The 26,366-nt window shown below is 44.6% G+C and overlaps 1 protein-coding gene across 2 annotated transcripts in view; it reads left to right on the top strand.

Moving 5' to 3' along the window:
• Sil1 (SIL1 nucleotide exchange factor) overlaps positions 1–26,366 on the top strand; it is a 238,878-nt gene that overhangs the window by 29,090 nt on the left and 183,422 nt on the right. The window contains exon 1 of one of the 2 annotated variants that reach the window (XM_037197073.1): positions 23,961–23,983. The exons of the other annotated variant lie outside the window; for it this stretch is intronic. The gene's annotated coding sequence lies outside the window, so the exon portion shown is untranslated. Of the gene's footprint in view, positions 1–23,960; positions 23,984–26,366 lie in introns of those variants that run through there. 2 annotated transcript variants of the gene reach the window in all.

The raw sequence follows: 26,366 nt of genomic DNA, 5'->3' as shown, positions 1-26,366 counted from the left end.
GCCTTGGCTGGCCTGGAACTTGTACACCAGACTAATCTCAACGCAGAGAGATCTTCCTGCTTCTGTCTCCCAAGTGCTGGGATTAAAGGCGTGTGCGACCACGCAGTTTTTATTCTCGTGCTGCTGAGTGGGAGACCTGTGTCATCCTTGCCCCACTGGTATAGTTCTTCTCTCCCTTTGCCCTCTACAGCCCTGTTACCAGGGGAAATGGCGAATTCCTTACCTTGATTAATTTGGAGTATCAGCTTATGAAGTTACAAAATATCATTTCGGAGCAAGATGTCAGGGAGGCTCCTTGCAGTTCCCATGGAACAAGTTGACCTTTCAGTTCATTTTTTCAACATCTTTGGGGACCCATTTGAAAAGAGCTCAAGCAGTAATTAGGACTAAGCAAAGAAAATGAATGTGAAGCCAGAATGTTTAATAAGAAGCTTAAGAACCCAGAACCTCCTGATACATAATAAACAGCAGTTTGAACTTTGCTCTCTTATTTCTTCCTTTTTAATTTGATTTTTTTTTCTCACTTGGATTTGAGGACTTCTGCTGTTTTATTGTGGTAGAATAAGAATCCGACCGTCAGGCCTGGTGAGCTTCAGATGGGGAGGAAGCAGGGTGGACTGCCTCCAGCGGTCATCTGGGGAAGGGTAAGCTAGATTCACTTGTCTCCCCTCAAATTCTTGGGGATTAAGTATTTCCAAGATCTTTGTGTGTGTGTGTGTGTGTGTGTGTGTTTGTAATGGAAGAAATTTTCTGGACAGTTTTGTTAGAGTCTGTGAGACTTTGAACAGTGTAGGGACTCAAACCGAACTCCGTCCATGCATTTGTCTCTAAGGTCTGTGTACATGATAGTACTAGGCCCACCTCTTAGCTCCTGTGAATCAGGCAGGTCTGTCTGTGTGATAGTACTAAGCCCCTCCCCTTAGTTCCTGTGAATCAGGCAGGCAGTTTGATAGTTGAGAGCTTTAGGTGTGTTGGCGCACATCTATAGTCCCAGCACTTGAGAGGTGGAGGCAGGCAGAAAGGTATTCAAGACCAGCTTTAGCTACATAGTTTGAGGTCAGCATACTAAACGAGACTGCCTCAAAACTGTTAAACACAAAGGTTTGGCAGGCAGTGGCTAGTTATTGCCCAGCCCATTGTTCCATTGTTCTCCTGCAATGTATGTAGACAGTTTTTTATTTTGTTTTGCTTTTTTTTTTGAGACAGGGTTTCTCAGTGTAGTTTTGGTGCCTGTCCTGGATCTTGCTCTGTAGACCAAGCTGGGCTCGAACTCACAGAGATCCACCTGGCTCTGCCTCCCAGTGCATGTGCCACCACCGCCCAGCAACAATTTTTTTTTTTTTTAAGATTTATTATTTATTTATTTGTGTGTGTGTCTGTGTTCACAGAGGCCAGAAGGGGGCATTGGCTTGCCTGGAGTTGGAGTTATAGACAGTTGTGTGTTGCCAGTCCTCAGAAAGAGCAGCAAGCGCTCTTCATCTCTGAGCCATCTCTGCAGTCCACTCAAGCTAGTCTTGGTGGTGAGGGAGGAGGGATGGAGAGAGAAAGGGAGTTAGGGAGAGAGAGAAAGAGCTTAGAGTTCAGAGTCAGATCTGCTTTCTATTTCTGGTTCTTAGTAACATTGTGACCTTGGGAAAATGACTTAACCTTTCTGAGTCGGTCAGTTTCCTCCCCTTCAGTGGTAGGGTAGCAATGGTACCTATGATAGGGGCTTGTGTGAGTTAGCACATGCGGAGTAAATACCCTGTATGTTAGCTTTAACTGCTGTTTGGGGAGACAAACCTTGCTGTGGTTTGCATGTGGCTTCCCAAGTTGGAGTGCTAGAAACTTCACCCCAGCGCAGCGGTGCTGAGAGATGGAGCCCTTGAGAAGTGATTGGGTCCTGAGGGCCCTGCCCCATGGTGACCTCTTGCTGTCTCTTCAGCAGTGCCTTGCTGACTAAGGAACACGTCTGACCTTTGTGTTTCTTCTGCCGTGTGAGGACAGCAGAAAGGCCCTATACAGGCGCCGAATCCCGAATTTTAGACTTCCCAGCTTCAAACCTGTCAGAAAACCCCAGCTCTTTATGCATTTACTAAGTCCCTGGTGTTCTGTTGTAGCAGCCCCATGGGCACTAATACTATCCTTTTCGGCAAGAGAAAAGATGGTTGAAAGTAGCGGGAAGACACTTAGAGAAGGTAGGTAGGGGGCTGGGGACAAGGACAAGCATCCAGCAAGATGCTTGGAATTCTGAGTGCTGTGGTAGCTGTCGTTTACTCCATTAGTAAATCCCAGGTCTTCCCTTGTTAGTCTACCAAACTGATGTCTCTTAGGCGTCCAAACTGGTCCTCAGCAAAGAACCAATAGCTGTAGCATCCATGGTGTCCTCCCCCAGAACATTGCTTTACAAAACTTGCTGTATTTTGCCACCTGCCCCCACCCCCCTTTTGAGACAGGGCCTCATGTACTCTGAGTTGGTCTTGAACTTTACATCTTCTTGCCTTTACTTCCCAAGTGTTGGGATTACAAGTGTACACTGTCTCTTTTGGGGCAGAAGGAAGGGTGAAGTGCCCTTCGGGGGTTGATATTCCTTCCCACACATGTCTGTGTGGAGAAGAATAAATTATGGACTAGATGGAGCTGCTTGCTGTGGGTGACAGTGATGTACCAGCTAATCCATTAGATGAGAGCCTTTGGGAGGCAGTTGCAGGTGCTTTTTCACGAGGCACTCATACATACGTGGGTACGTGTGCACTCAGGCGAACTCCAAGAAGTTGGCTCAGCCTCTGGCGAGTGTTGGCTGTGACATGGGGGAAAGGGGAGGCTCCTCTGCAGGCCTGCTGTGGAGGAACTGTCGTCCTGGCTGCCTCAGTTCTTGGCAGAATCACTCACCGGTGAAGTCTGATTGGGGAAGGCTGTTTGCAGAAAAGGAGCAACACACAGTGCTCCAGAGTACAAGCTTGGAGTCCCAGCGACCAGGCTAAGAGCCTGGCTTTACCTGGCTCCCGATTCCTGTGGCTGTTGAGACAGCATAGCTCTATTTTCTCACAAGTGGGTATTATTACTAGCCTGAAAACCAGATGTTGGCAGGGCTGTGCTCCCTTTGGAGGCTGAGGGCAGATGCCGGTCCTCCTTTCTCTCTGTTCCGAGTGGCTCCATCTCTCTAGTTTTCACATCTTTGAATCTGTCTTTGCTTTGTCTTCATGTCCCCATCTTCCTAGTCTTTGTTTCTTTTTTCTTTCTCTTCTCTTTTAGAAGGAAGCAAATTTATTGAGCATATCACAAGAATGCAGCAGGCATGGCAGGAACAGAAGAAGCACCTGCCTGAGACAGTCGGCTGGGGAGCACCCAGAGGTATTTTGGAACTCTTCTGTTTTAGCCAGAGTTTGGGAAATCCCTCAGCCCCGTGCTATTCCCACCATGCAGATGAAGGAAGTCCTGGCTGGCTGACACTTTGTTCTGGATGCAGCCTGGGCTCCTAGAGTGGCGCAGCTCTAGTAAAGAGTGCTGGAGATTTTATTGAGTGTCTAGTGACGTCATTCAGCTGCTTCCAGTTTGACTGGAACCAAGCACTGTTTTCTTTGGTGGGCTAGCCTTCTGGACCAGGCTTAGCTTGTAGAATTCCCAGATAAGGACTTGTTTCCTTTCTGGACCCTGGGTTTGGTCGTGGTCTTCTTCTTAATGCAACAGTTTATCTTGATCCTATCCTTATATTCATCCCCCATGTCCTCTTCCAAATCCTGTCCTTGTCCCAGCAACACCGAGTCGTGACTTCTTTCCACATTTCTCCCTGATAAAGCAACAAAGCTAGTCTCAGGCAGTTAATTGCAGGATTTTTTCTTCAGTAGCTTGTTTGATCTGTACAGGGATGGCATGTAAGTCCTCTCTATCACTCGTTAATCTGACTGGGACTCTTTGGGGGTGCTATGAGAAGAGACACATATCAGGGGTTGTTTATTAGAAGGTCTGTGTTGCCTGGCCCAGGGCTTGAAGAGCATTGAGGGCTTTGGGTGATGGGGACTGAAAGTCTTTATCTGGAGGTGTAGCTGTTGGGCTCAGGCTGGTGTGTTCTGTGGGGAAGCCCTCAGATAATGCCGTGAGTCTTAGGCAGTTGTCCAGAGAGATGAGGAAGAGAAACTGTAGGCTGTAGGGAGTACCTGCTCTAAGTGCGTAGGTTGTGTTGCGGCTTCCAACAGTGCTTGAGCAGAGAGGGAAAGAGTCTTCTCTTTCACAGGCAAGGCTGTCCAAGGCTTTCAGATTTCACTAATAGTTGCTTGGTTAGAGATCCTCGCTTGCCAGGAGAGGAGGACTTTTCCACTTCAAGGTTTATTAAGGAGGCTGCCGGGTCCCTCACTCTGAGGGCTGTGGAGTTGTCTTGGAGAATAGGAAGGCTTTTAGATTTCACCAGAGTTGCTTTGGTCAGAAATTACAGCTCCTAAGCTTCGGTGGAGTCCTCTGAGGGTCTGAGAGGATGCTGGATCCCTCACCTCTCAGTATGTGCTGGAACAGGAGGGACTGGGCACATCCATTCCCCACCCCCAGGCCATAGCACAATGCGGAGGCAGGAGAACCGTTTGAGAGTGGCTTCTCTTGTACAATGTGGGATCCAGGGATGGAACATGGTCATCGGGCTTGACAGAAAGCGCCTTTACCCACTAAGCCATTGTCCTGGCCCTAGTTTGTTTTTTTCTAAGATAAGATCTTACTAATGTAGCGCACATACAAAAAAAAAATATAATAAAAATTAACCCTATATAGAAAGAGAAAAGTAGCCCACAAAACAACTCTGTCTTCCTCCCCAAGTCCAAGAGTATATATTTGTGCTGGGCATGTAGGCACTACTGTTATCCCAGGAACTGAGAGGGTGTTCTGGTTAATTTTGTCAATGTGACACAAACTACAGGTCTGGGAAGAGGGAACCTCAACTGAGGAGTTGTCTCCATCAGATAGGTCTGTTGAGAGTTTTCTAGGTTAATGGTTGCTGTGGGAGAATCCAGTGAACTGTTGGCAGTACCATCTCTGGGCAGGTGGTCCTGGGTTGTCTAAGAGTGCAGCCTGCACAAGCCAAGGGGAACAAGCCAGGGGATAGTGTCCCTCTCTGGTCTCTGCTTCAGCTCCTGCCTCCAGGTTCCTGCCTCCAGGTTCTTGCCTTCAGTTCCTGCCTTGACTTCCCTCAGTGATGGACTGTAATGCATAAGAAACAAATCCTTCTTCTCCCAAGTTGGTTTTGGTCATTGTTATCACAGTAACAGAAAAACTAACCAGGACAGAGGGTAAGGCAAGAGGATACTAGTTTGAGAGTTTGCAGCTAGTCTGGCCTACATGGTAAGACACTGTCTTTAAAAACAAACAAACAAACAAACAAACAAAAAACACGCCCAGCACTCAGGAGGCAGAGGCAGGAGGATCTCTGAGTTCAGGGCCAGCCTGGTCTACAGAGTGAGTTCTAGGATAGCCAGGGCTACATAGAGAAACCCTGTCTTGAAAAAACAAAAACAAAAATATTTATTGTTATCAAACTCATTTCCTACCATGGCCCTTGATACTTGGAATCTTTGGCCATCACCTCATGGTCACTCCCATCATAAGCAAGTGTCTCCAAGGTTACTTCTTCACAGCCTTCTCTTTCTTTTCTGGTATGTGGGCTGTTCTTCCAGAGTGTGGATATGTGTCCCCCCAAGTCATGCATTGCAAACCTTGTCCCAACTGTGGGCCCATTTGGAGAAAGGTAATCATTAACTATGGGTGTGGCCTTGATTCCATTGGCTTAGTGTTCCTGTAAGAGGAGACACCAGTGAGCTTACATGCATACACTCAATCACTTTCCTCGTGTGTGCTTGCTCTCAGATTTTCTGTCCTGCATTTGGAAAGGTTATGTTAGGACATTGTAAAAAGGCAGCTGTCTGCAAGCTAGGTTGAGGTCTTTCCCTAGAAACTGTATTGTCTACAACCCACATCTTAAACTTCTTGCCTCCAGGATGCTGAGAAAATAAATGTTTGTTATTTAAGACACTAGTCTATGGTAGTTTCTTGTTTTAGCTGAAGCAATCTAATATAGGGAGGTATAATCTGGCTCTTTATCTGCTTGTGCCTAGACATTTAGGAATAAGCAAGGATATAAAATTATTCCTAGTTATCATTCAAAATGGCCATGTTGCTCTGTTCTCATGGATAATTGTAACTCTATTATAAAGAAAGGAAGAATATCATTTTTACAGTGGTATTCAGTGTCTGATAGCTATTAGCAAAGAGTAGCTGTCCCTGGTGAGTTACTGTAAATACACTTTATCTGTTCTGTTACCTGCTGTTTCATGAATGCATCCCAGAAGCATCTTATCTTGTTTTTCATACTTGTCTTCTAGTGAGAAGTGTTCTGATTTGCAACTTCAGGGGATAATTACAATATTCATTAATTTCTGTTCTTTTCTTCCCTTCCATTTATTTCTGGTTCCTTGAGAAATTTTTCCTCTTAATCTATAACAACAGGAAATAAGTTCCTTCATTAAAAGGATGTTTTACAGCACTGGTTTCTCTCTGGGCATGGTAGTGGAAAGACTGTGCCAGCATCTCCTTACACGAGTAAAGGTCTCCCTAGTATGGACTAAATTGATTAAGAGGCTTGGAGGGGGAAGCTTGCAGACCTCAGGCTACACTGGAGAATTTATTATTATTGCTATTACATTGAAATTCCTGAGCAGGAGAAGAGGATTATTTAATTTTCTTACCAAGGATTCAATCATAAACATTGATCATACATGTTATGTACAGGACATTGACATGATGTTATAGGGAACAGGAGTTTTGGTTCATAGAGATTCATATTGATTAAATGAGTGGGTAGCTAAATAGAGTAACTTTAGCATTCAGAGACCCAAGGGCAGGCCTATAGAGTCAATGCCCTGGATGCTAGTGAATGGCTATGTATGGTCTGAATCTCCCTGGATTGTAATGGAACTGAGAGCATCCTCTTGAGGGCTGTTGTTCTAGTTTCATTTCTGTTGCTGTGATAAAATACCCTGACAAAAGGAACTGGGGGATTTATTTGGCTTACAGTTCCAGGTTACAGTCACTGAGGTAGATCATTGAATCCACACTGAAGAAAAAGGGGAAGATATAAAAATGACAAAGGTAGACTACTGAATGTATTATGAAAAGAAAAAAGAGAGAATATGGAAAGGGAGATTATGGAATCTACTTTTAAAAAAGAACTACTTGTTTTAAATAAGATAAGTAATGAAAATTTTTTGGTCTGAGTTTATCTGATGTTACTGGACTGGACATTGTTAATATATATAATGGAGTTTTTATCTGAATCTGTCAAATGTTAATGGACTAGACATCATTAATGTAATTTTTGGCTGTATATATTGTATATACTTATTGGATAGTTTTTCTTGTATTAGTTATAAGCTTTCTTTAATTTTAGACAAAAAGAGAGGAAATGTGGTGGTATTGTGTTCCCCAAAATATTGTGTACCTTAATAAACTTATCTGAAAAGTCCAGGCAGGAACTCAAACAGCTAGTCAAATCCATGGCCAAGAGCAGAAAGAAATGGATATACCAATGCTGCCTGCGTTCTGCTTTAGATCTCCTGCCAAGGGAATGGTACTGCCCACAGTGGGCTAGGTCTTCCAATATCAGTTAATAATCAAGACAGTCTCTCTCCCACAGGCATGCTCACAGGCCAACCTGATCTAGACAGTTCCTCAATTAAACTATTACCAGGTGATTCTAGGTTTTGTCAAGCTGACAGTCAGCACAGCCATGCTTCCCTTAACACTTGAATCTGTGAGGAAGCAGTAAGGAAGAGGCTGTGTAGAGGGTGGCTTGTTGCACTTCTAATTTTTCCTGGTATTTTTGCCCCTCTGTGTCTGTTCTTCATTATAGATGGGACTGGTACTCATGTTCTGTATAAATGAAGATTTTTTCTTTCTTTTTTTTGAGACAGAGTCTCTAACCAGGGCTGGCCTTGAATTGGGTACGAAGCCTTGAACTTGTAATCCTCTTCCTCCTGCTTCCCGAGTGCTGGGGTTACAGGTGTGCCACATCACACTGGGGACTGAACTCGGCTTCCCAGTTGGTGGGCAAGCGCTTTACCAACTGAGTCACATCACCATTCTGTATTACAAGCAGATTTTAAATAAAGAGCAAGTGGTCATCTCCAGCAGTTGAGATGGACAGGCTGGCTCAGGATAGGGCAGAAGCAGGGAGATCTGTGAAAGATACCTGAGAAAGGAATTGAAGAGAGTCAGAAAGCAGAAGCCAAAAAGAATTTGAATTAATCTAGAACAAGTGCAAACCCAGATTGGAAGGTGTGATCTGGACTAGCAACTGTTGGGGGTTTGGGGTTTCGAGGGGCAGATACTGGAGGATTTCTGTCTGTGAGAATGAAGAGAGACAGGAGCAGTTAGTTTGGGGGTGTACTGGGAAGATTGGCTTAATTATTAGGCCACTTTTACAGTCTCCTCCAGTCTGTCTCTGTTGTGGTACTTTTTGTTTGTTTCTGGTTTTGGTTTTTGGATTTTTGGAGACAGGGTTTCTCTGTGTAGCTCTGGCTGTCCTGGATATCACTCTGTAGACCAGGCTGGCCTCGAACTCACAGAGATCCATCTTCCTCTGTCTCCTGAGTGCTGGGATTAAAGGCATGCCCCAGCACTGCCCAGCAATATTTCTGGTATTACATGGTGAGTATTCTTGTAAATGTCCTTTTTGTGTTCTAAGAGGCAGGAGGAGGGGGCCCAGTTTCTGTGTTGCTTAGTTGTGGAACACCATGTCTGCTGCTTAGCAGGTGCCACACAGACTGCTGGTGAAGAGCCTGTTACGGACAGTGAAGTGTGAGGGCTTGGGGGCTGTGTTGACGGTGTTGACGGTGTTGACGGTGTTGACGGTGTTGACGGTGTTGACGGTGTTGACGGTGTTGACGGTGACCGCGCACACATGCTGGCTTTGGGAGGTGAATCAAGACAGGACAGAGAAGGGAGGCTGACATTTCTTTTGTGTCAGCTGCCAAGGTAGTCCAGACTGTTAGGTATATTTAGTGTTAAGTACAGAGTCAGTGTGGTCCCCATCCTTAAGAACTTCCCGGTCTACCAGGGAGACGGTCAGCTGGAAACGCAATGCACTTCTGTGATAAGGCAAAGACAGGCTCTTACAGCGTCATCGTCATCGTCGAATCTCCTCTAGAGGAGATGATCGGAGGAGCCTAGAGGAAACGCCTTCTAACCTGAGTAGGAACTGGCCAGGTAGAGGAGGAGGAGGAGGAAATGGCATTCCAAGCAAAGGGAGTGGCATGTGCAGAAGCCTAGTGGTGGGAGACAGGGTGTGGTAGAGCAGTGGAGAAAAGCCTGACTAAGGGCAGGATGACACAAGAATCAGGGCTCTCTCTAGAGTAACAGAATTTAGAGAAAGAGTCTCGATAGATATAGGAAGGGGATTTATTAGAATAATTTATAAGCTGTGGTCCAGGTAATATAACAATGGCTGCCTCTGAGTGGAAAATCCAAGAATTCAGTGGTTGTTTAATCCACAAACCTAGATATCTCAGCTGGTCTTCAGTGTACACTGGAATCCCAAAGAAGTAGGCTCCAATGTCAGTAAAGGAGTGGATTTGTTAACAAGGCAGAAGCAAGCAGGAAAAAAACACAAACTTCCTTCTTCCATGTCCTTATATAGGCTTCTAGTAGGAGATATGGCCAGATTAGAGGCAGGTCTTCCTACCTTAAAAGATCTGAGTTATAAAGGTGTGTCTTCCCACTTCAAAGATCCTGATTAAAGGTGTGTCTTCTCACCTCAAAGATCCAGATTAGAAGTGGATCTTCCCACTTCAAATTAAGCAAAAATCACTCACAGGTGTGCCCCATTAGCTAATTCCAGATATAGTCAGGTTGACAACCAAGAATAGCCATCACAGCCTGTATTTTGTGGGTCATAGGAAAATACAGGTCTTCACCAGGGCAGGAGAGAGGGTCAAACTTGTATGGTGCCTGCTGAGTGATATCATTGACATTTAATCAAGGTGTGTACATGTAATTTGCTGATCTTGGTGCCCCAGGACCCTTGGACCGAGCAATGAAGGTTACCTCTTTTTTCCAGATTCCCACCTGTACTTGGGAGTCTGAAGCCAGGAGAAGGTGACTTGCCACAGGCCTGAGGGCCTGCTGTTTGATCTCAGCCTGGTAGCCCAAGGCAGTACTGCTGAGCACTTGGTGTTCCATGTTGGAGCTACTGCTCCTCCCCCTTCTCAACTCTTCTGACCCTCGGCTCTCACTGCAGAGTGCCTGCACAGCACCTTAAAATTCCTCAGCCATGCTCTCTACAAATTGAAAAATTTTATGACAATGTCATTCATATCAACAGAAGTTTTCAAAAGTAGGACTGAGAAATAAAGACCTCTCTGCCTTTTCTCCCTGCAAGGGAATTTGAAAAATATAGAATTTCTAAGTTTTATGTTAAATATCCTTGGGGTTTCTTTTCCTTTCCTTTAAAAAGTTTTTTCTATTAACCAAAAATCCAGCAGAGACGCTTGTGGGAAGATAATTCCTTTTGGCTGGAGCTCCAGCTCCACATTGTGAGCTTTTTAATTTTCTTTCATCGGCAGTGGGCTGGGACCCCACTGTGCAGTCACGGGGCTCAGCACAGTCCTGTTTTTGGGCGAGTTATCTCTAGGAATCTCTGTTTTTCCCTTGTACCTACCTAATGAAAGACAAATTAAATCAATTTTTAATCAAGGATATGAATGACAGGGCTTTCCTTAGAAGAGAAATCATAAGGCCCCAAAGCACTAGATATGGTAAACAGTGAAGTTTGTATTTGCATGTATGCTGCTAGGCATGGCTTAATGTCAGGGAACATTTGGAAAGCTGCCATGCCAGGGAGATGAAGGGGAGTGCTTCTCTCTCTGCTCGTTTCTTTCACAGTTTGGGGACACCTGTGTGTTCCCAGCATTTTGTGGTAGATAGTGTTCAGAGGCATTGGGATCAATGAAAGGTGGTAGATAGTGATCAGAGGCATTGGAATCAATGAAAGGTGGTAGATAGTGTTCAGAGGCATTGGGATCAATGGAAGGTGGTCTGATTAGGACCTTCTTCCTCTCCTGGTGCTCCTCTTCCTGGCCCCTCAGCCTGCCATTGGTTCATTTTTTCATCCATTTGTTCATTCAGCATGCATTTATTCCTTCGGAGGTGGTTTGGGGATCAGTTTCAGGGAGTAGGGTGAAGGGAACATTTCCAAGTGAGTTGTGGCTGAGAGACATGATTTATCTTCCTACATTTTGTCTTTTATTTTGGAAAACAGAGTTCCAGGGTACTATCAATACCAACATCCTTCTGCAAATTGCCTTCTTACATCTGCTTTGGCAGATGCAGATGTTCCACTTACTGGTTTTCCTTATGGTGGTGTAGGATGGCGGAGGAAGAGGAGTGGAGACTCCAGTTCAGGGTATCCTTGGAATCTGCCTCCGTGGGCAGTGAAGGGTGAATGTGTCTAGCTGAGCTTTCTTTGCTTGGGATTTGAGTTCCATCATCACAGGCTTCCCTTTCAGGTTCTGGACTCTTAAAGCAGTGCCGTTTCTAAGGAATCTGTGCAGAGCCAGATCTTCCCGAAGTCCTGGTCTCTGATGTCTGCTACTGTTGAATGTGCTCTGTGAGTGCTTTTCTTTATCTGAAGAAAGTGAGTTTTATTGAGAGCTATTTAAAGGGGTCCAGGGAAGTGGATGTTGGTTATTCCAGTGACTGGGTGGAGCAAGCAAAAGCTGTAGCTTCTGCTTCCTCAGTGTGATGTTCTGCCTGGGTCTGACCTGTGAAAGCCTGTAGGTGCTGACCTCACGTAAAAGGTGAAAACAGCTTACAGCAATTAGGGTTTGAGCAGGAACGTGAAGAACAGGAAAGCTTGGTCAGTAAACTTATAGTAGTTGATAAGTAGGGGTAGAAGGAAGGGGGTGTTGGTATCCAGAGCTCGTGTGTCTGACTTGGGTAGGATAGCCAGCAGGCAGCTCTAGAGGAGGATCAGGCATAGAGAGTGAAGAGCAGGGGTTAGTTTTGAACCCGAGTGTGAAACATACAGGAGGCTATAGTAGAATTATCCTGGCCACATGAAGGCTGTGCTCAAAATCTCATGTTGCTTTCATGTTCAGATTATTTACTGTAGTCTGTCTCTGTGGGTAGATAATGTGATCCAACTTCAATTCTGTTTACCACCTCCTATTAAGAAAAATAGAAACAAAGGGTTTCTAAGAGTTAACTACTGATTTACAGGGCCAAGGAATGAGTTCATGGATAGAATTAAACTATGATGATCCACCTTTCTAGATGGCAGGCTTCATTTTATCCCTGTTGCTCCTTTAAGACCATTCTGAAAAGAGAGATTCCAGAGATTTGCTAGGACAGTACATTGAGCTCTGTGTCCAGAACTTACCAAATCTGCATAGGAAAAGCAGATCCTTGTGTATCATGATGCTCGCTGCCCATCAGCTCTTTGCTCCAGCATTTATTTGTTGAAATAAATGCATCTGCCTAGTTTTGGGTCTTCGGGTTTTCAAAAAGCACCCTGGCCTCTACTTGAGACGCCCCCTTCATTGTCTTTTGACTAACTTTTTTTAATCTTCCAGTGACCCTCTATGACCCCATACCATGGTGGGACATCTGTACTCTTGCCTGAAAGCTATCTTTGCAGGGCTCTTTAACCCAGCGTGTCCTTTGTCCTTCTGGGAGCTCCTAGGGAAGAACATTCTTGTTCGTTTATTCTCTGCACCCCCAGCATCTGGTACATTTTGAGGATGTTGCAGGCCTTAGCAGATATGTATGGATGTGTTGAAGTGACACCTGGATATGAATGTTGCAGTTTTTTTTTTTTTCCTTTTCCCAATGTATGGATTTTTGCTCTTCTTACAGCTTTCCAATTTGGCTGAATAGTGTCTTTGCAAAAATACTTTTTTTTTTTTTTGATTGGCCTGTTAACTACTTATCTGGGATTGAAATGGCTTTTGTGTGGGTGTAAACCTCAGGTAGTAAGTAGACTGTGCATCATAGTAAGTAGCTGTGTAGATATAGTATTTCTTTGTGCTTTTCAGATGTTCTCCACATCTCTGTGAATTATAAGTTAAACATCTGGCTTCTCTGAAGCCAGGGCTTATGTCTTTATGGGTTGTTTATGGGAATGGTTGCCTTTCATGGTGAGAGCCTTGCAGTATTAACCAAACTTCCTGAACCTAGTATTTTCTCTTGGCATTACCAGAGGCTGCTGCTGCTGTGTGAGAATCACTACAAGAAGACTCTGAGACGACAAGCTCTTTAGACAAACTAGAGAAGGGTGTCGGGAGAGCCTGAGCGACAGACAGAAAAGTACGCTCAACCAAGCCTGAGGTGGTTGTTCTGTAGGGAACTAGAATGAATGAGGTACTTGTTATAAAGAGGACTGGGCATTTCTCATAACCTGTTACTCTTCAGATGATGCTATCTTGGGCCAGAGAGATGGCTCAGTGGTTAAGAGCACTTGGCTCCTCTTCCAGAAAACTGGGTTTGATTTCTAGCACCCATGCGGTAGCTCACGACCGTTTGTAACTCCAGTTCCAGGGGATCCAGTTCACTCTTCTGTCCTCCACAGGCACCAGGCATGCATGTGATGCACAGCCCTACATGCAAGCAAAACACCTATGCACATAGAATAAAAATAAAAAAAAAAGATGTCTTACTTATAACCCATTAGAGTTGGAGCATAACAAGCCTAAACTACAGGCTTTACATGCTTTCTAATTTTCAGCCAGTATATACTCTGTCTAGAAGCAGTTGGTACAGTGGACTGTTTCTAGGATGTGTGTACCTTGACAGGTAGGTGGCATGCCGTTCTCTTCCAGCTAATCTAGTTCAAGGAGAAGACTAGCTGGCAAGCCATCCCCATGGAGCTTACTGTGGCAAGAGAGACTTAAGGGTCCTGCTGGCATCGCAATCACAAGCTCACTCACTGGAACCCAGAATCCCTTTGCAAATTCCCATCTTGGATGCTGCTGTTGGCTGGCTGTGCCTCTGTCAGTTGCAGGCTGATGACTCCTGGCAGGCTGGGATTTGGTTGGTGGAATCTTGCAGGGCCCCTTGACCCTACCTGCTGTTAGAAATCCTGTTGTGTCCCCTTATTCACATGCATGACTATTCCTTGATACACCACTCTTAAGAAGAACAGATACCAGATGGGAAAAATAACTCTCTTGGGTTTATGCGTGCTTTAAAAAAGGACACTTTAAAAAATAAATTGTAGCCGCCTTTGATGCTTAGAATGTTTGTCTTGTTCTTGCTGTCTTATGGAGACCAGCAGAGCTCTAAAGAGAAGCTACCTCCTTAGAAAACCTGAGCAACTCTTGGTGCTTCCCCCAGGAATATGCAATGCATCTTTCTCCTTCTATATCTTGCCAAGGTCAGAGCCTGGGGATGACTCCTCAGAGCAGTGTGTTTTGTATTATTGTCCAAGGATACACTGTTCAGATTAAAGTTTATAAACTATCAGTTAGCTGGTGTTTTGTTTTGTTTTGTTTTTTCGATAGGGTTTCTCTGTGTAGCTTTGGAGCCTGTCCTGGAACTTACCCTATAGACCAGGCTGGCCTTGAACTCACAGAGATCTGTTTGACTCTGCCTCCTGAGTGCTGAGATTTTAGTTGGTGGTTTTTAATACTGTTAATGGAACTTAAGTTTGGTTACTGTAGTTGACATAGATGCTGGACAAATGCAGGTTCACTGCTGAGGCATAGGGCATATTGAACCTGGACTTCGGGAAGAGACAGCGCACAATGTACAGCTGCTGACATAATCCAGCTGTTTCCCGGTGCTGACTGCTCTGCTCTGTAGTGCTGATGCAGTGCATTGTTAATGGGGGAAGCTCTCGCTGGGCCTGCCAGTCAGGGCTGCAGTGAGGCTGTTTGGATAGTAGGAGTAGCTCTGAGATTGAGAAGACATTTGACGTTGGGAACTGATATCACATTCTCCTTCAGCCCAGCATAAGACCTAAGCTTTAGGTGTGCCTTGGTTTAAGGACTAGATCCCATCACATAGAAGGTGGTAGTGGAAGATCAGAAGTTCAAAGCTTAAGTTCTTTGACCATTTTCAAATAGTTTTCCTTTCTGTTGTTGAGTTGTAGGATATGTTTTATGTATTCTGATATTAGATATGATCTGCAAACATTTTCTCCTATACTTCTAAGGAAGTACTCTACCAACTGAGCTATATCCCCAAACCGTTTTTTAAAATCAATCTTATGTTTTTGATGCAGAAAAAAAAAATTTTTTTGGAGGGTTTTGAGACAGGGTTTCTCTGTGTACTTTTTGATGCCTGTCCTGGATCTCACTCTGTAGACCAGGCTGGCCTCGAACTCACAGAGATCCGCCTGGTTCTGCCTCCCAAGTGCTGGGATTAAAGGCGTGGGCCACCACTGCCTGGCCCAGAAAAAAATTTGAAAAATAATTTATGTGTATATGCTTTGTGAATGAATGTCTGCATATGTATATGTGAGGCCAGAAGAGAGCCCTGGATCCCTTGGAGGAATCACAGGTTCTTGTGGGCTGTCTGGGGGACTGGGCTCTGAACTCTGTTCTCATAACTGAGCAACAAATTTCAACCATTGAGGCATCTGTTTAGCTACAGGTTTTTAAAGTTCAGCTTACCTCTTGTTTTCTCAGATTATCTATGATTTTGGTGTTATACTTAAAACAATTGTCAGATTAGCCTCGTGAAAGTTTGCCTTTTGTTTTCTTCTGAGAGTTGTGTAGTTTTTAGCTTTAAATTTAGGTCTTTGGTCCATTTTCAGGCCTTGTTACAAGTCAGCGGAGGGCCTGGGGGATGGCGCAGCTGTGGTGGTGCTTGCTGTGAGGACTGACAGCTGAGTTCAGGCCCCAGGACCCATGTGCAGAGGGAGAGAATGGACTCCTCTGGTTGTCTTCTGCCAGCCACACATGCGCTGTGGCACAGGCACCGCATACATGTACGTATGTGTGCACGCACGGATAGAGACAAAATGTTTTGTAACAGTCAGTTGGCTGTAGATGTATTCTGTCTGCTCAGTTCTTTCCCATTGGCTTAGATGTTTATCCTGTGTCAGTTCTTTATTTTTAAAGGAGGTCTTTGGTAAGTTTTGAAGTCGGGACTTAGAAATTCTTCAACTTTTGTCTCCTACTTTGTTCTTTTTCAATGTTTTGAGTATTCAGGGTCCTTTAAGAATCCCATATGAATTTATATATATATTTTTTTTCCATAAAAAAATGCCACTGGGAATTTGAGAGGAATTGTGTTGAGTCTACATTGCTTTGAGTGGAATTGTCATTTTGACAGTGTTAAATCACCCATCCCCGCACAGACATGTATGTTACCGTGTCCAGCTGGGTTTTGTTTTGTTTTGAAATGTGGGTTCTGAGAATTTCCACTCAAGTGCCCACGGGTGCATGTCCAGCACTCTTTGCTGCGCCGTCTCCCTGCCCACGGCTGTCCTTCTTAACAGTCACTTTGCTGACCCTAGGTCTTGGTATCCTTTGTCTAGTTCTCTCTTTGAGGCTCTAGCCTTGATGCTGGGTCAAGTCAACCTTTTCATACTTGCTCTGACACTTGTGTCCTGACTGCTTTTCCGGGGAGCCAGTCACATGGTGGTTCTTGAGACTCAGACTGGAGGCTGCTCTGGCAGATAGGGTCGGGTTGTAGCTTTCCCCATGGGTTCTGTTTCCTTGGGTTGGTAAGTGGATGATCCTGGACTTGCTAAACAGGCCTCTAAGTTATCCAAGAGATCACCAAAAGAGAGCTTATTTAAATGTTTCTTGTGTACTTAACGTTTCAGGATAAGAGACTCCATTGAGCACAGCTTTTCATAATTCCAGGTTTATATATGATCGTAGAGGTGACCACACATGCTTTGTTTAAACTAGTGATTCATATATATAATAGCTCTGTTTCTTCTACTCCGTATTTTTTTTTGGGGGGGGGGTGCATTTTGAGACAGGGTCTCACTATGTAGCTCTAGCTGGCCTAAAATTCTCCAGGTAGACCAGGCTGGCCTTGAACTTTAGTGATCTTTTGACTTGTCTCATTAGTAGTATTTTATGTACCTGTTTTTATTGATCATAATAGACATTTTTTTTAAAAGAATGTATTTTGTGTGTATAGATGTTTTGCCTGCATGTATGTCTGGATACCATGTGTGCCTATGGATGCCAGAAGAAGGTGTCAGATCTACTATGACTGGAATTACAGACAGTTGTGAGCTGCCATGTGGGTACTTGGAATTGAACTCAGGACCTCTGGAAGAGCAACCAGTTCTCTTAACTGCTGAACCATCTCTCCAACACCTTAAACAATTTTTAAAATGGCTAATTCATTTTAAATTTTCTATTCCATGTTTTTTTTAAAAATGTTTTTACTTTTGCTCAATCAACAGATACTTTTTTGAGTGCCAGGTAGTGTTGGACCTGGAAGATAAAGGTTAGGCAGACCCTTGTCCCTAACTCCTGTGGGTTTGCCAGTCAGATGGATTTCAGTTGGACAGAACTTGACTCCCCAAGAGAGCACAGTGGTCTTGTTTTCTTTCTATGCTGTACTAAAATACTTGGGCTAAAAGCGACTTAGGGGCAGAAAGGGTTTCATCTTACACTTCCAGGTCACAGTCCGTCCTTGAGGGGAGTCAGGTCAAGAACCTGAAAGGAGACTGCGTGTTATTTCACACAGCATTTCCTCCAGGCCAGGAACTCATTCACTGTCAAGGAAGTACAGCAGAAACCATGGAAGAACCCTGCCTGCTGCCTTGTTCTCTGGCTTGCTTATCTAGCTTCCTGATAGAGCCCAAGACTACCTGCCCAGGGAATGGTTCTGCCCACAGTGGCCTTCCCACATAAGTTAACAATCAAGACAAGAACAGACACGCACACAAACCAACCTGATAAAAACAGCACAGTTTTTTAGACCTTCTCCAAGTGATTCTAGGGTGTGCCAAGTTGACAGTTGATGCTAACTAGGAAACCTTGAGTAGGTTCCTTTCTCTCTCTGTCTCTGACAGACTCATGTTTCTGAGGCTGGCCTTGAGGGTGTGCTCTTCCTGCCTCCTGGCTCTGCTGGGATTACAGTCTTATCTCCCACACCCACTTTAGTCACTTTTAATGTTTCAAACTTTACACCAGCATATATTATACATAAATAATTAGTCTTTTGTCATTTTCATACATGTATATAATTATTTTGATCATATTCACCCCATTACCTTCTTCCCCCATTTTTTTATTGTAATAATCAATATATAATCTGCTCTGACTTCAAACTTCCTGGCTCAGTCTCCTAAGTGCTCTGATTACAGGCTTTACCACTGTGTCCATCCTTGTCTTCTGGGATGCAAAGGAGTCTGGCAGGATAGTGAGTGGCAGTTGTACTTGCAGTGAGGATCTCGGTAAAGCCCAGGCCGGCTAGGCTGGGAGCGTGGCAGGGGTAGCCGCACTCAGGCTGCAGCAGTCTAGAGGACTGCCGTTTCCTCGGCAATACTCCGCTTAATATTTTTAGTGTGTGGTCACGGCAGAACTAAATGTAGTTTCTGATCCCAAATTGGTAATAAATGTAGATATATTTAGAGTCAGAAACAATGCTTTTAAAATTCTCTGCTCCCTAATTGTGTGCCAAGTGCTGAGTTTAGGTTTCTTTGTTTCTTGGCTACCTACCCAGCCTCCCACCAACTTTGGGAGAAGATGCCTGCTTTTCTCTGGGTGTTGGGTGGGATTGTGAAACCCGTGAGTTATGGCTCTCTGAATTATGTTGAGAGGCATCTGATTTTTTGTGTTTCTGCCCACGTATGTAAATGTGTATGTTTTAAAATTCATCTCCCTTTCAAATTTTAAGGATGTGGTATTATAAATAGCTGTGGGCTCTTAGGCACTTTAAGAATAAAATATAATGTTTCAGTTACCTGAAGACAGTCATAGCCAAAATGGATAGTTGTAAGTTCTGTGCTTGGTGGCCTATCCTCTCATATTGCCCCAAAGTGTTTTTGTAAGTAAATGCCTGTGTGTGTGTGTGTGTGTGTGTGTGTGTGTGTGTGTGTGTGTGTGTCCTCTATAAGTTAAGGAGCATCGTAGTTGTTGCCTGTCTTACAATCACAAAGTTGTATTTCAAGTTGCCTATAGTAGTGTGTATTTTCTCATGGCATCTCCCCCAGGGAACTTTCTTTTAAATAATTGTACTGCCTTAAATGTGGAAAGCTCCATTATCTGTTGATTGTGAGCAGAATTGGAAACCTCTTGATGTCGGTAATGGTAGCTTTAATATATTTGTTCTATCGAATGTAGTTGACTAGGTTCAGAATTCTGAGGCTATTTCTAAAATGTATCTATGTGGGGCTGGAGAGATGAGCTGCTCTTGCACAGGACCTGGTTCCAGCACCCACATGACAGCTACCAAGTGTCTGTAACTCCAGTTCCAGGTGCTCTGATGCCCTCTTCTGGCCTCTGAGGGCACTGTATGCAAATGGTACACTTACTTGCATGCAGGCAAAACATTTATACATATAAAAAATAAAGATAACACGCCTTTAATCCCAGCACTCAGGAGGCAGAGCCAGGTGGATCTCTGCGAGTTCGAGGCCAGCCTGGTCTACAGAGGAGTTCAAGGAAAGGCGCAAAGCTACACAGAGAAACCCTGTCTCGAAAAACAAACAAAAAAAAAAAAAAAAATAAAAATAAAAATAAAAATAAATAAATAAATAAATAAAGATAAATAAAAATATAAAATGTATCTATGTGAGTATGACTAGCAAGTGCTTATAACCCACACTGGCACAGAATAAGTGTCGGTATGTTATTTGGAGCTATGAACGGGAAGTCTTGCCTTCCTCCAGACTCTTCTGGTCCCACTAAGACACTGCTATCCTCTGGAAGCCTAGCAGCATTAGGAGAAAGGAATGATGCATTTTGATCCCTGCCTTGCTGTGTTTGCTGTGGCTGCTCCTGAAATCCCTGGTACTCTTGAGAGACACAGAGCAAGAGCAGAGATGTGGAGACAGAACTGAGTCATCAGGAAGCTGGACTCCGAAGCGTCTTTCTATTTTCGATCAACTGGCCTTGAATCAGAGGCAGCCAGGATCACTTAGGTTTCTGTGTGTGACCACCCATTGTATAGTCCAGGTTTGTGGTAACTTGTGGCTCAGGACTAGGCTCCAGGCAGGGGCTGGACTGGCAAGCAGAGGCAATCCTGGAGGACGACAGAATCCTTACTACTCTGTTCTGTTCAGAATTTTCTCTAATAATAGATACTTAACTACAAGCTTTTTCATTTTTTAAGAAAAGATCACACTATGTAGCCCTAGCTGGCCTGGAATTCGATATGTAGATCAGGCTGGCCTCAAACTCAGAGATCTGTTTGGCTCTGCCTCTCAGTGCTGGGATCAAAGATTTGCACCACCATGCTCAACTCAGCTAAGATTCTTTGAATTCCACTCTGTGTCAGGCACTGTTCTCTGTTTTGTTATCTCATTTAATCTGATAGCTATAGTACTAAGGGGTTATTATCAAGTCTCTTTATGTATAAGGATACTGAGACTTGACAAAGTTAATCGTCTAGCCCAAAGTCACACGGCTAGTCAGGCATGCCTGACTCAATGCAGAGTTGTCATGTTGGAGTAGAGATGAGATGGAGTAGAGTTTCTTGTAACTTTTCTTGTTACTGTCAGCACTAACTGGTCACTCCCAGGACCCCAGGCAGTGCCAAGGAACAGTGATAAAGGAGTCTCTTCTTGTCACTCCACACTGAAAGCTTGTCTAGTGGAAGGCATACTGACCAGGCTGACCCCCCCCCCACCTCCTAGTGGGTGTGTGTGTGTGTGTGAGTATGTGTGTGACACAGTGGCTTGGACATGATAGAAGCAGGTCTGTCTACAAGAGGGCCCCAGTAGACTCATTTAAAAATTTCTATCATAGCACAAAATGTGAGTTTTTATTTGTACTATTTCAGAACAAATAAAATAATGGATCCAGTTTCTGTGGCTGATTTCACAGACCACTGGAGATACATCATGGCCTATGGCAACAGCCCTGGTTCTGGGGCCCAACTGGCTTTAAATTCTCACTCTATTGCTCTCTGGCTACATGAACTCTGGCTAGTTACTTAACCTCTGAATTTTGGTCCCCTCGTGGGTAAAATGAGCAGCGTGTTAGAACCACCTCAGAGGGCTGTTGTGGAGAGTAAATGATCTTAGCACTTTGCTTAGAACATAGACAGTGTCTATAAACGTTGGATGTAGTTATTATTTGACAGAATTTATTTTCCTCTGGGATGCTTAGTTACTGCATTGGAATGCCGGGGGAAGGAGTCTGACTGACGTGTTCTCCTTTCATACCAAGAACTTCAGTTGTAATCAACAACTCTACAAAGAACAAAAGCTTCTGCATGGACTGGGATGTGACTGGGGGCTCAGAGTAAGCAGAATTATGTCTGACGTGAGTTTCTCCTTGGAGAATTGGCTTCCCTGCCCCATTTCTCCGATGGCGTGACTGCTCCTCACTGTCCTGGGAATGTGTGCCCTGGGACGTGGCTGGATATTGTTGTAGGAACCTGTTCCATGGCATTGGAGAATCCGTCTATCATACTATTGGAGACCTTTTTATTTTATTTTATTTTTTTTATTAAGACTCCAGTGGAATGTTGAAAATTTCTGGACTCCAAGTGTACTACCTTGGCCTCCATTTGGTTTTAAACTTTATTTTTACATGTGGCGCCCCTTTGAGCGGCCCTCTTGCTGCCCCGTTACCAAATCCAGCTTATCAGCTCCTCCTAATGTAGATTGGTCTCGTGGCATCGCTGTCCGCAGCTTGAGTTTCCTGTGATTCTCTCTGCTCTCTTTTTAAAATGTATTTGTTTTTATTATTTTATTTTATTTTATTTTTTTTGGTTTTTCGAGACAGGGTTTCTCTGTGTAGCTTTGCGCCTTTCCTGGAACTCACTTGGTAGCCCAGGCTGGCCTTGAACTCACAGAGATCCACCTGGCTCTGCCTCCCGAGTGCTGGGATTAAAGGCGTGCGCCACCACCGCCCGGCTGTTTTTATTATTTTTAATTATCTTTAGGTGTATGTATCTTCATGTGGGCATGTGATGTAAGTGAAGGTGCCCACGGAGGCCAGTGGCATCACGACCCCTGGAGCTGGCTTACAGATTGTTTGGAGCTGTGTAACTTGGGTGCTGGGAACTGAACTCCTCTGGGAGAACAGCAAGTGCTCTGAACTGCTGAGTCATCTTTCCAGTACCTCCTCGTGCTAGCCTTTAAAAAATATCTTAATTTATTATTGGACAGTTTTTCCAAGCACTGGGGAGGCAGAGACAGGCAGATATCTGTGAGTTTGAGACTTGAGACTAGCCTGGTCTACAAAGGGAGTTCCAGGAGAGTCAGGGCTACACAGAAACCTGTCTCCAAACAAACAGAGACATGTATTTTGATTATAACCACCCCTCCTTACCAATTTTTACCCCTTTCTGTTTTCTCTGGATTCCTTTTTCTCCCCAACAAGTTTCTCTCCTATTTTCATGTCTTTTTTTTTTTAATGACTCCGTTTAATTCTGGTTGTAAGATGATATAATATTCATATAGCCGTATGAGTATAGATTTTGGGTTACTTACTAGAACATGGGTAACTTACCGGTGGCTGTACTGCCAAAGAAAAATAACCCCCCAGTAGCTGTTAACTGCCAATAGCTCTTCAGCTGGGTGGGGCCTCATGAGCAGCTCTCCCATCTATGGTGGAGTTGACTGCTTGGTCTTATGTAGGTCTGTGAATTCGTGGGTGCAATGGCCTTATTCCATGTCCACACAGAGTGTCTCACAGCACTCTTTCCCATCCTCTGGCTCCTTTATTTATTTACTTTTGTTGGCCCCATCTTTGGTGGTGTTTCTTGAGCTATAGGGGAAGTGTGTGCGGGTGTATGTGATAGATGTCCCATTTAGGGATACTCAACAGCGTTCAACAGTCATTTTATCTTAGCATTTTGACCAGGTATGAGTCTGCATTAACTGCTGCCTACTGCAAAAAGTTTCTCTGATCAAGGTTGAGACCAGCACGAATATGGATGTAAACATATATAAAGGCAGTTTGCTAGCAGGTCCATTTTTATAAAACCACCGCAGTAAATTCCCCACTAGGGCCTATGACCTCTTTAGTCATGGGCTTTTGACCAGATTTCCGGTATAGTTACTAACTCCCTCCTGGGGAGTGGGTCTCCGATCCAGTCAGAAAGCAGTTAATTACTCTCATCTAGTCATGCCACTATTGCCTCAGTGGCTACATCTTGCCTGGCAAGCTGGTTTTATTTTATTTATTTATTTATTTATTTATTTATTTATTTATTTATTTATTTATTTATTTTGGTTTTTCGAGACAGGGTTTCTCTGTGTAGCTTTGCGCCTTTCCTGGAACTCACTTGGTAGCCCAGGTTGGCCTCGAACTCACAGAGATCCTCCTGCCTCTGCCTCCCGAGTGCTGGGATTAAAGGCGTGTGCCACCACCGCCCGGCATGGCAAGCTGGTTTTATAACACTCAGGTTCAGTCCACTGTTGGATAAGATCATTGATGATGATTCTTTCCCATAGCACCTTGCAGCAGTATGACAGCTAGCCAGAATGGAGCAAGTTCTTAGATCACTTCCAGTTTAATTTTTTTGTGTCCTACATCCAGTGTATGAGGTCTTCAGCATGAGGCTCTTACCCTCTTGTTTTGGAATGTGTGGTGATAATTTGTTTGTACTCTAACAAATAAAATTTGCCTGAAGATCAGAGGACAGAGCCAGACACTAGATTAAACATAGAAGCCAGGCAGTAGTGGCACACACCCTTAATCCCAGTATTTGTGAGTCACACGCCTTTAATCCCAGCGCTGGAAAGGTGGAGACAGGAAGTGATGTGGCTGGGCAGAGAAAGGCATAGAAGGCGGGAGGAGACAGGAACTCAGCCCTCTTGGCTGAGGGCTCTGGGGCATTCGGTCTGAGGATCGTGGAGACAGGATCTTCCCTTTTGGCTGAGGTGAGAAGTGGCTGTGGCTTGTTTTCTCTGATCTTTCAGCATTTACCCCAGTATCTGGCTCCAGGTTTTTATTATAAGACCAACTAGGATTCGTGCAACAGGTGTGTAACTAAGAGCACTAGCACTTGCCTGTGTTGTTTTGGTGCTTCTGGGGCCTCCCTGACAAAGGCAGGGATCCCATACTTGGCCCTGGGATTTTCACTTAATAACCCATGGCTTCTAGAGCAGCGCTGCACGTCCATGCCGTCTGCTGTCTTGGACTGTGTAATCTACACACTGGTCTCACTGCTGCTCTTGTGGTTCTCTAACCTGCAGTGGACACTGAAGACGGTTCTTGGTCTACTGTCCTTTGCCCTCTGAGGTTTCTCCACGAGACAGTGACTCTACTTTTGTTGTTTTGGTCTTCACTGCTGTTCTGATGGCGCCAAAGTCCTTGCCTTTCTCATTCCCCTTTCTCTTTGTTTTCAAGAGAACCTTCATGGGTCTGCTGCTGTGCCCTGTGCTGACTGAGCAGCCGCCTTGTCCTCTGGTTCACCATCCAATGAAGATTGGGCTTCAGCTTCCAGCATTGAGATTCCCTAAAGGCCGAGGCCAGTCTGGAGAGGGACAGGCGAGGCTTTCTTTTATTCAATCACTTTACTTGTCTCTTGATTGCTCTTAGATATAGCCATTATCTTTTGTCTCTGAGACTGCAGTTTTCTGGTAATCTATTTAGCTACTTTCTTGAAAATACGGACTTCATTCTGCTGGAGTGGGTACGGGGTGGGTCATGTCCTCCCACCTCTGCGAGCACAAAGGATTAAAAAACAGCCAAGAATGTGTCTTCATCGCCCTTCACTTGTCCGTGTAGTTTCGCTCTCCTCCCGGGGCTCTGGTTCCAGTGGGGCCCATAGAGCTCTCCTGGCTCGTGTGTTCTCTGGCAGAGCCAGAGCCTGCCCTGGCTGCTGTTGGAAAGGCCTCTTGGACTGTCTCTTGAGGACTGCAAGAGTGGCCTTTGGCCTTGTGGTTCTCTGGCCAGGAGCTGGCTTGGTTCACAGGAACCTTGTGTCTTCCAACAGCCTCCTCTCACTACTGCTCTTGGCTGCCTTGGATTCGAGAGGAATTTCTATTTGCTTCACCTAGGAATGCCCTTTCTGCTTGGGGAAAATACAGTGCCTATTGCACAAATGGCCAGTTCTGAGTCCAGTCTGGCCAGCTAGTGGGTGGGCTGCAGTTAGCAACCATATCTTTTTTGATATTTGGAGACTATGCTCTGTTCTTCCTTGCCTTTCTGCTTCGTTTGTGTCTATTTGTCTGACCACTCCAAACCTAGTTCTCTTGCCCTTCGTTATTCTTAACACGCCACTTCTTTTCTTAGGCCTTTGCGCGTTGCTCCTCCACGCCAGGGCTGTCCTTCAGTGTCCTCTTTGCATTTCATATTTGTCTGCCTAAATTAGGTGGGTAGCTTCTGTTTGTGAAGAGGTGAGTGACTGCACACGTTTGTACGGCCCATAAATAGTAATGAATGTGTGTCTGTGGGAAGAGCTCATCCTCTAACCTTCAGTTTGAAAGCACGGGATTACTTCACAGCTGTTTCTGCAGCTGGCAGTTCTGTGTGCTCGGGCCTGGCTCTCTGGATGCTAGTATGCTGAGAAAGCTCTGCGTGGATTGGGTCTGCCTGGGATTTCAGCTCAGAACCGGCCACATTCAGGTGTGGAGGTTTTTCGTTAACATCTTTTGTCTTCACCTCCCGGGAGCAGGTACCCAGCAAAGGCCTGTGTGTCAGCTGGAGACTGTGCGGGTCCCGGAACCGCGAGGTGTGGGCTCTAGAATGTGATTCTGGGGTTCCTGGCTTGCCCTCATTGACTGGGGTCAGGGGTCACAGCAATTACTTTCCCACTGATGGAGGGATAACTAAGTACCAGGTGCTGTACTTTCCGTTCATTGCTTGGCTAATCCTCCCATCCATTCTTTGAGTAGAGACTCGTATTATGACCGTTTTATAGGTGAAAAAAGGAAAGCCTAGCAAAGTCATCTTTCAGTTTTTATGACATCTATTTATTTGTTTGTATATGTGTGGGTGCCTGAGGGCCACAGTGTGTGCGAAGATGAAGGACAGCTATGGAAGTCCTCTCCTCTGCCGTGCGGGTTCTCGGGATTGAACTCAGATCATCAGGCTTGCTAGCAAGTGCCCTTACCCACTGAGGCATCCTGCTGGCTGTCTCAAGTTGTGTCTAAGATCATGTAGCTAGGAGTTTGTCAGACTTGATCTTTTGAGATCTCTTTGGCTCTAAATCATTGTACTATGCTTTTTCTCCCCAATCTTTTTGTCTCTCTAGTTTCCTTCTTATAAAATAAAATTTGAAATTCTTGACCTTTCACTTTTTCTAGAAGATGGAGGAAA

This window comes from Peromyscus leucopus, chromosome 19, assembly GCF_004664715.2.
Source record: "Peromyscus leucopus breed LL Stock chromosome 19, UCI_PerLeu_2.1, whole genome shotgun sequence".
Taxonomy (NCBI): domain Eukaryota; kingdom Metazoa; phylum Chordata; class Mammalia; order Rodentia; family Cricetidae; genus Peromyscus; species Peromyscus leucopus.
The sequence above is the reverse complement of the archived record's forward strand: the minus strand, read 5'-3'. Positions and strand labels throughout refer to the sequence as shown.